Raw genomic sequence first — 11045 nt, forward strand, 5'->3', positions numbered from 1 at the left:
GGTCTCTGGGCACCCAGCTCATCTGTCAAGCACTGGGCATGGGACAAATGAGGGTGGAAGCCGCAGTGGACAGCTCTGGGTGGACGGCCAGTCCACTTCAGGAGCTGCCTTTCTAAGTCACTGGCTGGTTTTCTTCTGTTAAGATTTTATTTATCTGAGTAAGATAGAGAAAGAGAGAGAGAGAGAGAGAGTGAGCAAGGGCACGGCAAGGGGCAGAGGGAGAAGCAGACTCTCTGCTGAGCAGGGAGCCCAGCGGAAGACTTGATTCCAGGACCCCAGGATCATGACCTGAGCTGAAGGCGGATGCTCCACCGACAGCCCCCCAGACGCCCGTTTTCTTCTGTTTTAAAGGAAATGTGAGTCCATCGCCAGCCCTAGCAGCCTGTCCTGGTTCTGCTCTTTACAAACCAGCTGGGGCACATCGCCCCTGCCCCACCATGGCCCCCATGGCCCCCACAGCCCCCACGGCCCCCATGGTCTCCATGGCCTGCCGTACTGGAAACTGAGGGAGGGCCCAGTGTGTCCACTGGCACAGAAGTGCACTGTGAGAGGGAATGAGAAGCCTTTGAGCACATGCATGCCATCGGGTTGGACGTGTACTGTAGGGTGGCACGCTTCATCTCCGGACCCCACATGCTTCCGAGTAGGGAGGAAGAGCCGTGCCATGAGAAGTTCAGAATCCTTTTCTGGAAAACCTCGGTGCTTCCTTCTGGGTTCCATGATTGCGTCTTCTAGAGAAGACTGTCGCCATTCGTCACATGTACATCACTCCTGTTGATTTTTTGTTATTTAGATGATTATTCTTAGTCTTGCTGAAGAATAGGATGATTTGGTTGGCAGCAGAAAGTAGAATCGTTTTGTTTCTCACCGCGGGATGAGTAAAATTGACAACCTCCTCCATTCCTGCTAGGTCATAATTAGAAATTAGCGCTGCATCAGACTGTTCGCTACAGCTGTAAACTCTGGCAGAAGAAGTGACAAACACCTCAAAACTCTGTCAGTGACTGAATTCACCATATATTTTTTTTTAAATGGTCTCGGCTTACTTTTGCCTCCTGTCAGAGAAACATGAACAGAATTTGTGGATTTTTAAATAGTTCTTGAAGTATTTAAAAATTGCCCTCTTTTTAACAGGGAAAAATATTAATCTCAACTTGTTCTTGGAATCTTTCCATTTTTGGGTTTAGACATACTTGTTGTTTTTTTTTTATCCTCAAAGCCAATTTTTTTTTTTTTATAAAATTATCATGATGGGCATAAAGGGCACAGGTGAGAGTTTGATGTTGGTAATCACGTGTGCTGTATCTGAGCGTGTAACCACAGCAAACTGGGTCTGCTCACATAAATACACGTACGTGGCTGGTTGGCACTATTGCCAAAAACATTCTGACTGTGTATGCAATTTGTCAAAACAATTCTGAGGCTTGCATGAATATTTGGATCATGAATATTCGGATGTTTCCATAAGCTTTTGTTGTCTGATACATGGCATTTGGGTGGAAGTTTAGTTCATTGTGAGTTTTTAAATTATAGGTTTAGCAAAAATTTTACATTATTTTTCACTAGGAATTATGTGATTAGATGCGGGGCTTTATACAACATGATAAATTTTAAGCAGTTATTTGAAAACTCTGCATTCAGTCAAAATAGCCTTTTGGGTACTGATTTAGACAATTGTGAGGAACGCTAAACGTCACTCACTGGCTCATGTTTAGAAGCAGCTTTAGGGAGGCAATGAGAGGCATGTGTTCACGGTTGGCACCGGACTTCAAGGTCACACTCCGGTGCACTTTGCCTTGACCACATGGGTCATGAGAGGGGTCTGCTGGGCATGAAAGAACCTCCCTGCTGCTGGGTCCCTATGACCAGCCTCTGTCATTGCTGGGCCAGTGCAAACTTGGGGGTTTCCCCCTGAGGAAGCTCCAGGTTATTTTCTCTGAGGGGTTATCATTTGGGTGCCTGTCACGAAGTAGGAGGCATGCCTGCAGGTGGTGTGATGCTTTCCAAGAGCCGAGTGCACTGGGGGCCCATGGCCATGACCCTCCTCTGCAGCCCCATTGTGGGTCAGGCCTGGATCAGGGGCATGACGGTCCAGGGGCACGACGGTCCAGGGGCACAACGGTCCAGGGGCCCTGCTCTCCCTAGAATGCGCCTGAATGGAGATGACTCCTGCCCCCACGAAACTAACGGCTGACTGCAGCAGGTCAGATGAGGGCAAATGACGCAAGGACAGACCTCCCGAAGGCCAGCCCTGTGGCTACGGCTCATCTTGCAGACCACTTTCTCCGTCCTCGGGAGCTGCTCCCAGGTTCTGGGCTGTGGGAGCCCTGGGCTGGCAGAAGGGGCTGTGTTGGGAGGGAACTTGCGACACTGGCCTAATGCCGGGGACGCTGCTGGAGGACGCTGGTCTCACGTGGCCTCATGTGGAGTCCTGGGTCCCCCTGGCTGGTCATTGGGTGTGAGGAAGGCCTGGGGAGTGAAGGTGGGTGTAAGATCTCCTCTGTGCTAGGGGGACGGGGCTTCCAGTTCCCTGAAGTCCCTGGAGACAGCGGGGCCTTCCGTGGTCACACAATTGCCTCTGAGAGCCCATGCTGTCCCTTGGGGTCAGCAGGCGGGACCCAGAGTCCCGGGCCCAAACTGTGCAGTGTCTCAGAGCAGAGCTTGGCTGCAGAGAGTGTAGACCTGGGAAGGGGCCCCTTGCCCCAAAGCTGTGAGTGGGGATGGGGTCTGGACTCCTGCCCCAGGCAGGAAAACCTGTTCCGCAGCTGCCCAGCACAGCTCCACTACCACCCTGGCCTTGCGGGCAGAAGGCGCTCCCCACATGAGGCCTTGGGTGCCTGGGGGTCAGGCATGGCCTCCCGCCACCAGACAGCCATTGCTTTGGGTAAGATAAGGCATTTAGTCATTTGTCACGATGATACACGTCCTGATGACATGGGCGGGCCGGCTTCTGAACACTGCCAACAGCCCCACTGGGGCCTGGCGCCCAAGCGAGCGGCGGCCCACCCACCTGGAGCAGGGAAGGCGACACCTGACGGGGAAACCTCGCTCGCACATGATTGATCTGCTCGTAACAAAGCTAATAATTACCCAGCTCTTCATTTCCATCAGTCTTTGTAACATGAAATTTCCCTCAGTGTGAGTGGCCAGGGCCCGCGGGGGTAGATTGGCGCACAGAGCCGCTAAGCGGCAGGTGCTGCGTGCTCCCTGCCTTCCCCCTGCAGGTATTTCCTGGAGACAAACAGCCACACATGCGCTCCGTTGCAAATAATCTGGTTTCATTTTGATGTATTTTTAAAATCCACTCACTTTTAGGAAATCTTAATGTTTGAAATTACTTTTTTATCCTCATTTGCACACGTGTTTTCCCACATACATTTCAGTGTCATGGTTTTATTTCAGGAGACCTAAGTGTATGTCAGCGTTAGAGCGTTTGCCTGAGCGGTGGCCGCAGCGGGTCCCTGGCCAAGGTTCATCTCCACCTTCTTCCTCTTGCTCCTGCTGTCTCAACAGAGCTACCGTGTCACAATCTGGAACCCTACACCTACCTTGTCAAGACGGAAAGGCCTTTAGTGCACTGGACTAACACAAATATCTTTTAATTCATATATTTGAAAGGGATTTTATTGCCTAAAAGAAAAGCTGAGAAAGGAACTCTTGGTCTTGCTGCTGGGATTTGGTGATGTGTGGTGAGGCTTGGTGGGGTTTGGTGTAATTTGGCGGGTTTGATGGGGTTTGGCGGGGTCTGGCGGAGTTTGATAGGGTTTGGTAGGCTTTTGTTGGGTTCTGGTAGAATTTGGTGAGGTTTGGTGGAATTTGGGGGGGTTTGATGGGGTTTGGTGGAATTTGGCGGGGTTTGGTGGGGCTTAGTGAGGTTTAGTGAGATTTGGGAGTGTTCAGTGGAATTTGGTGGGCTTGACGGGGATCAGGTGGGATTTGGTGAGGTTTGGTGGGACTTGATGGGGTTTGGTGGGTTTAGTGAGGTTCAGCAGGGATTGGAGTTTGGTGGGGTTTGGTGAGGTTTAGTGGGGTTTGATGGAGTTTGGTAGACACATGTGGACTCATACAGTCACACACTGACAACTCTCACACACTGACACACCCACACTACATTCACCTTCCCCCTTCCCCAGACTAGCAGGAGCCACCAGTGTTTCCTCCCAGCCCCTGACAATTAAAGTCTCCTGAAGTGCTTGTTAAACATCAAAGTGCAGCTTCCAGGGTCTCTGAACCCGCAAGTCTAGACAAGGCCCAGGCACACACCTTGATAAAATAACCCAGGTAACATGGCTTTTCCGGCTGGAGCTGGCCTGACAACGCCAGGAGGTCCTCTGGTCCCTGTGGCTGGTGTGCTCACACAGAGGAGCTGGCAAGCTGCTTCTCGCTCAGGTCATCGGCTGAGTTTGCACGTTTTGCTGTAGGATTTGTTCCCATGCCTGCATCCTCTGGTGCACTACCTGCCAAGCTAGGGCTGGGTCCTTAGACGTCGTTGAGTGGCTGAGTGACTGCCTCAGAAGGAATGGGGCCATTAAGAGGTTATTTCAACCCTTCTTGTGTCTTCACCCTCAACACCCGAGTACCGGGAGTTCTGCTGTTTTGTAAGAACTCCCCACTCCAGCCTGTCATGTGTGGTCCTGGCAGCCCTGTGTGACCCCTGAGGGGGTCCTGGCTGCCTTCTCCCTGGGCTTCTCCTGTCCTATCTCTTGGCCATGCATCTCCTCAGTTTGGAAACCTCCCACACCCATCAGGGTCCTGGAGACTGAAGCAGGAGCCCCCAGAAACCTTCCCCATGACTCACCTGTTTCTGTGAGCTGGGTCCACTCTTCATCTTTGTGCTGTGCACCTTGAATAGAATGTCTCTCTTTCAGAGAATACGGATTTGACTTTCAGAACTCAGTAGAGGCACCACCTGCCCTGGGGGGCCCGACACCCTGGACCCGCCTCTGCGCACCATCCTCCTTGGCTTCCGAGCTGGTGACAAGGTTCCCCACAGCCCGCCTCAGCTTTAGTGTTTGTGTTTTATTCTCAGACCCCTGTCGTGACAATGAGGCATCTCTTAAGATCTTGAAAATCAGGAGAACAACATTGGCTTTTGAATTTAAATGTGTACATTAATTCATAATTGATCATCAGATCCAAGATTTATAAAGACAGCTTAAAGAAACAGAATGGCTCCCAAGTGACAAAACTGAGCTGTAAGCAGATTGAAGGCATTCGCTTCGTTTAGGAAAGACTGTCTATTTAAGGGGGGTTGGTCAGCTTAGAAAATGAGGAAGGAAGTAGTGGCGCTGCTGTGGACAGGCGTTCTGTCTCCCTTCACAGCATACTCGCCGCCTGGGGGTCCTTGGCACCTCTGAGCCACGCTGCCCGTGGGGCGACCCCAGGGTGATGGCTCCTGCCAAGTGTGCTTGTGCTCTATAGCTGTCTCTCCATGCACCTTGCAGCTTCCCCACTGTCATTATGGGACTTTGTCAGATGACTCATCCATCTGATTGACCAGGACATGTCATCTGTTACTAAAATGGCCTGAACTCCCCATTTTGTTCTGGCTTCACATTCAGCTCCATTCTCTTGTGGGCTCTGGGTCCCGTTTCAGTGGCTCTCCCCCTTGGCACTCAGTAATGGGACTCAAGTCTGGATTTTCATCTGTGGTAGACAGCAGGGAGTCATCCTCTTACTTCCACCGAAATGCTCCTGCTTCCATCAAGTAGAAGTAACGATGCCTTCCTTCGAGCCAGCTCTGGCCTCCTCTGGCTGTGGCTGGCCATAAAACAGACATGGCACAAAGCTCCTGGCACTGCTGGGTGCACTGGGGTCAGCCTGCTCCAGGGAAGTTCACGAAAGTCTGTGGAGTGAGCCCCAGCCCCACCCGATGCCTTGGGGCCCATGGAGCCGTGGAGGCTCAGGGCCTGCTCACCAGACGGGGGTCCCAGTGGGAAGGGTGAATGGGGGTGAGTGAGATAGGAACTGGGTCTTAAAGAAAGCAATAACCTTGGCAAATGGAGAGGAAAGATAGATGACTAACCTGTGCAGAGACACAGTTGCAGAGCTGAGCAAAGGAGGGACGAGGTGGAGGACACTCTGAAGAGTGGTTTGAATATGAACAGACATGGAAATGCACTTGGTCGGCAAATAAGGAAGCTTCCTGCGTGGAGTCAGTTCTTCCTGGATGTGGTGGGCTTCTTTCATGATCATGAAAACCGAGCCAAAGCCTCACACTGGAAGTATTGACGCTCATCTCTCGTTACGCCTTCCAGTTATTGGGCAATCCCCATGCAACAAAGGGCCCTTTCAGATGAAAAGAAACAGCAACTGATGTCAGATGATGAGCATCTCCTCCTCAGGCCCTCTCTGACTTACACGTCCAGACTGGAATGACAAACAGAAAAAATCCCAAGTAGGTATAAAGTAAGAGTTACATACTGAAGCGGAATAAAGCCTGGGTCCGGAGTAGCAATTCCAATATGTTTATAGGGCATCAAACACCTGCAGGGCACATTGGCTTCTGAGGGTGTTCCTTAGATGGATAAGGCACGTTTTCATGGAGTCCTTCAGTTTGGGGATGGTTTTTAAAGATTTTATTTATTTATTTATGAGAGATACACAGAGAGGCAGAGACACAGGCAGAGGGAGATGCAGGTTCCCTGCGGGGAGCTCGATGTGGGACTCGATCCCAGGACCCCAGGATCACGCCCAGAGCCGAAGACAGACACTCAACCACTGAGCCACTCAGGCATCCCAGTTTGGGGATGATTATCCATGTTTGTACAGGAAGAAAAAGTCTCACAAAGCCCTCTTGTTTGGATGTTCTTCCGTTACTTGAAATTCATCATGTCCAATGGCTGGAGCAGGTCCCTGTCCTGAGGCTGCTTCTCATGGCTGAGCGAGGCTGAGGGCAGGTGCCTACACACCAAGCAGGGCCAGCCTGTGTCTCATGGACAGTCGACTCCTGAAAGTGTGACGTGGACATGGGGTATATTGTGGAATGAGCTGGGAGTGCACTGCACACCTGTGTCTACCCCTCAGGTTGAAGGTAATAGGCTTTATAATTTTTTCATTATTATTGGTATTGCAGAACCAATCAATACTAATTTTGAATCTCAGTCAATACACTAAATGCCAAAACAGAGCTCTTCTTGCAGCAAATGGTCACTAGAAATCTGGCAGACGCATGTAGAGAGACAATACTCCTGACTTTGGGGAATATCCCAGCAAGCAAACTAAGTGAAAGTCTGGTTTGACGAAGGCCCAGAGGGCACGTGTTTATTTAACCCAGATTAGGCACCAGCTGCATGCCTGGTGCTGTACTGTTAGTGAAGATTACTTGGGCCAGACTCTGTGTTGGGTGGGAAACTACAGTTTTAATGTAGGGAACGTGAACTTTGGCCTTGGAAGGGATTGCTAGACCTTGCCAACCGTGAAAGGCACCCATGGAGTGGGTTCTCCTGCTGGGCACAGGGCTGTCAGCCTCGTCACATGAGCTCCACTGGGAGAACACACACGGCCTTTGTGCTGAATCCTTGCCCCAAAGACAACTTGATATGAGAGCGAGCTCAGTTCTTTGGGTTCTGAATGCCAGTAGCCATGCATTCTCTCCAGAGCTTGACAGATAAGCAGAAAATGCACGCTGTCGCTTTTTCCAATGTGGGACATTCATGAGGGTTTTGTAAGCCCACAGGCAGCCAGGCAGTCAGTGAGGCAGGGACACAGGGAGCACGCCCTTGGCCGTGAGCTCCTGGAAAGGACGAGAAAGTTCAGTAAATGCTCACCGCCCTTGGGGAAAATTTTACTGCAGACCCATCAAACCCAACCTGTCTGGAAGCCCGACCTGACCCTATTCACGGGCCTCCCCTCTGACCTTACCTGCGACTGGTAGGAACCGATTCCGAAGGCTCTAAAATAATCTTGGTACATTGTTTCAATCGTTACGGTGTGTCCCGGGGGTCTGTATCCTGTCCTTGTGGAGGCGAGCCCCCCACGCAGGCCCCAGGGCCCCCAAGTGTCACCTGCGGGGCTGGCCTGGGGAGTGGTGCTGAGTCCTGGGGCCACCGGCTGGGGTGGCGCTGACAAGGCCATGCTGCTGCTGACGCTTGGGACCTCAGCATCACTTGGCTCACCAGCCGGCCCTGCAGCTAGAGAACCTTTCAGCAACAGAGGCCACTGTTCCCCAGCTGGCCCTTCAGCGCGAGGTGCAGAAACTCTGGGCATCGGGGAAGCTGCAGCTTGGATGCAGCTGCCCTCCCAAAGGGGCGGGGCTGCCGCTGCCTATCCCTTGACCCCCCATCCTTGGGGATGCCACGAACCAGCCACTTGCTGTGTTCATGGGTGACAGGCTACTTTGGACGGTCAGACACACATCTGTGTTTGTGCTGAGCTCTTTTACTCTCTGGTGGTGGAACCGACACCTCTGACACCATCCAACAGAGACAGTAATTACCCAGGAAGCAGACAGCAGCAAACCCTGCCTCCCACTTTCTCTTCATGGGTGGGGGACATGATGGCTGCGTGGCCTTCCCTCCTTCTTTCCCTTGGAGTGTGCAGCTTGAGGCTCTGCGTGCACCCTTCTGGGCTCAGGCCGTGGCAGGGAAAAAACTGGTTGTTCCAGTGAATCGACCTCCCGCGCGGAGGTACCTATGTCATTGCCAGAAGAACTCACTATCCCCCAGAGTCTCGCCGGTGTCGTTTGTGTGGGGCTGGAACACTGGTGTAGGTCCCCCCAGCTGTCTCAGGCGGTGGGCGCTGCCTCGGTGCCGACCAGGCTCTTTCCCTCAGGTGCCAGCGGCGAGGTGAGCCACGTGTCAGGCCACAAAGCCCTGAGGCCTGGCCGCCGGCTCGGAGCCCCGGACACACAGCCTGTGCGGCCTGCCCGGTGCCCACCACCAGCCCTGGAGCCTGCTGTCCCCTCGGCATCGCGGACTCAGGCCTCCTCCTGCGCTCACAGCCTCCGTCCTCTCCAGCCACTCGACTGTCAGCGAGCGACCTGAGGCAGGAAAGAGGAGAGTTTGCACAAGGGCCGTGGCCACAGCGGTGAGCAGGCCCACGTCGGGGCTGAGCAGAGACAAGCGGCTTGTCAGGCGAAAAGTGGGAAGGGAAAGAGTGGGCGTCTCTGCGTTTCTACTCTTCAATTTTCCACAAATATGGTAGAGTTTCATGCAATTTTGTGCTTTGAAACATGTAATTTCTGTCTAAGATATTATGCAAATAGAGACTTCTGTGGCAGCTGACAAGTTTCACGGTCCCCCTCCTCCCCAGGCCCCCTCCCTGCCTTGTCTTGATTCCTCTGGGTGTCCCTGTGGCCTTCTCTTCTGTCCTCGGCCCCGCCCCTCCTCCGGGTCCACATCCCGTCTCGCCTGCTCCTGGCCTCCAACGCCTGCCACCTGGTGTCCCCTGGCTGCTGGGGCCACGAGGGGAAGCTGGGGAGCAGCCTCACCCGGCTGTATCTCCTACTAACCACCCTGTTACTGATGGGGAGGCAGCAGGCTCCAGGTTAGACTCTGAACCACCAGGTGATCATGATCCCACGCAGCTACTGCAGCCGTATCCCAGGCGCCCACACCACGGGCCTTAATCATCCTGTCACTTCCTAGTGGGGCCACATGCGTGTGTCCATCATGGCACATGGTTGGTTGCATGGCCCATTGGTGTGCTGGTGGAGGGTGGGCCTGTGAAGCCTCTTGCTCAGCAAGGACTGTCCACAGCGTGGCCGGGAGGAGCTCCAGGGCTCAGGGCAGGGGTCTCGCCTGGGTCAGACCAACAGGCCATCCCAGCTGCTCCGTGAAGGCGACCAGAGCAGGCCTGTCACTGGTCCCCGGGCTCTGGCCTCCTGCCGCAGGGTGCACCGAGGGCGGCTGGCAAGTCACTGGCCCCTCTTCCCAGTTCTCCATTCTGCTCTCAGCACTGCTCTCTATCATCCCTCTGGGCCCTTGAGTCCTCTTGTCTCCTCTGGAAGCCCAGGGACTCTGCAGGTGCCTTGTTGGGGTGTCTCTGAAACTGCATGAAGGGAGGGCCCGAGCTTTACCCAAAGCAACTGTGTGCCTCCTGTCAAGTCCATCCACATGTTGCCCTCTTGCCGTGTGACTCCCGTGTCTCCTGTAGCAGCTTCCACCGCATTAGTACCAATGTGCTGCTTCACGTCTGTAGCTGACACGTCTGATGTGGGAAGCCCAGGCCCCAGGGAGGGTGTCCGCTGGGCTGGTACCTCCTGGCTGCTACAGGGCAGGGCCGCTCCTGGCTCCTGTGAGCACCTCCCGTGCTCACCTCGCATCTCCTCCATCCTCACAGCCGGCAATGGCAGGTTGCTTCACATACGGCATCTCTGACAGTCCCTCCTTCCTTCTTCTTCAGTCTGAAGGACTCTCACTGCCGGGTAGGCCCCCACCCACCCTGGAATCCAGGAGAACCCCCTCAGTACCAGGTCATCTGGTGGACATGCTTAATTCTGTCCACAGCCCCAGTCCCCTGGCCACTCGCAGGTTCAGGGATGACGGTGTGAGCATCACCGAGGACCAACGTTCTGCACGTTTGCTCAGAACAGTCAGGCTTTTTGTGTTGTGCCAGACAGGGCTCACTCTTCCCTGGCTGCCCCTCAGGGCGTGGCTGGCAGGGGTGGAGGAATGGAGCAATGGTACAGCACCAAATTAGCGTTAAAATCTTGACACCTTACACACATTTTTAAAATGAAAGTCACACTCCACAGGGACATATTATAAATTTTACTACAGTAACAATGGGGTCCCTGAGATTGAGGAGTTTGAGTTCCCCTAATTGGCGGTGGTAAGGATCTGGTTCTACTAGAGTTGCTTCTGATGCCAAAACCTGTGGTCTGCACAATAGTCGTTTAGGAAGACTTGCACTTGAGCAGGGTTAAAGCCCGTGCCCAGGATGAGTGTGAGGGTAGTGTGCCTGTGGCGACCTCCCAGAGGCACTGGTGCTCCTCTGCTTTGCCCAGCTGGCTGCTGCTTCATGTTGGGTTGAAGGGAATGTGCCCACCATTCAGCCCTCACTGAGCAGTCCTTTCCAATGTCCTGGAAGCTGAGTTTTAAACT

The 11045-nt window shown here is 53.4% G+C and overlaps 1 long non-coding RNA gene across 1 annotated transcript; it reads right to left on the reverse strand.

Annotated features, from left to right (window-relative positions):
* Window positions 1–475: 475 nt before the first annotated feature.
* On the reverse strand, window positions 476–6267 carry LOC140610091 (uncharacterized). The gene is made up of 3 exons (XR_012011891.1): window positions 6026–6267; window positions 4799–5033; window positions 476–903 (listed from the first exon to the last, which is right to left on the reverse strand). It is a non-coding gene; the product is annotated as an uncharacterized lncRNA (long non-coding RNA).
* Between the last annotated feature and the right edge of the window lie 4778 nt (window positions 6268–11045).

This window comes from Canis lupus, chromosome 1 (assembly GCF_048164855.1).
Source record: "Canis lupus baileyi chromosome 1, mCanLup2.hap1, whole genome shotgun sequence".
In the NCBI taxonomy this organism is placed as follows: Eukaryota; Metazoa; Chordata; class Mammalia; order Carnivora; family Canidae; genus Canis; species Canis lupus.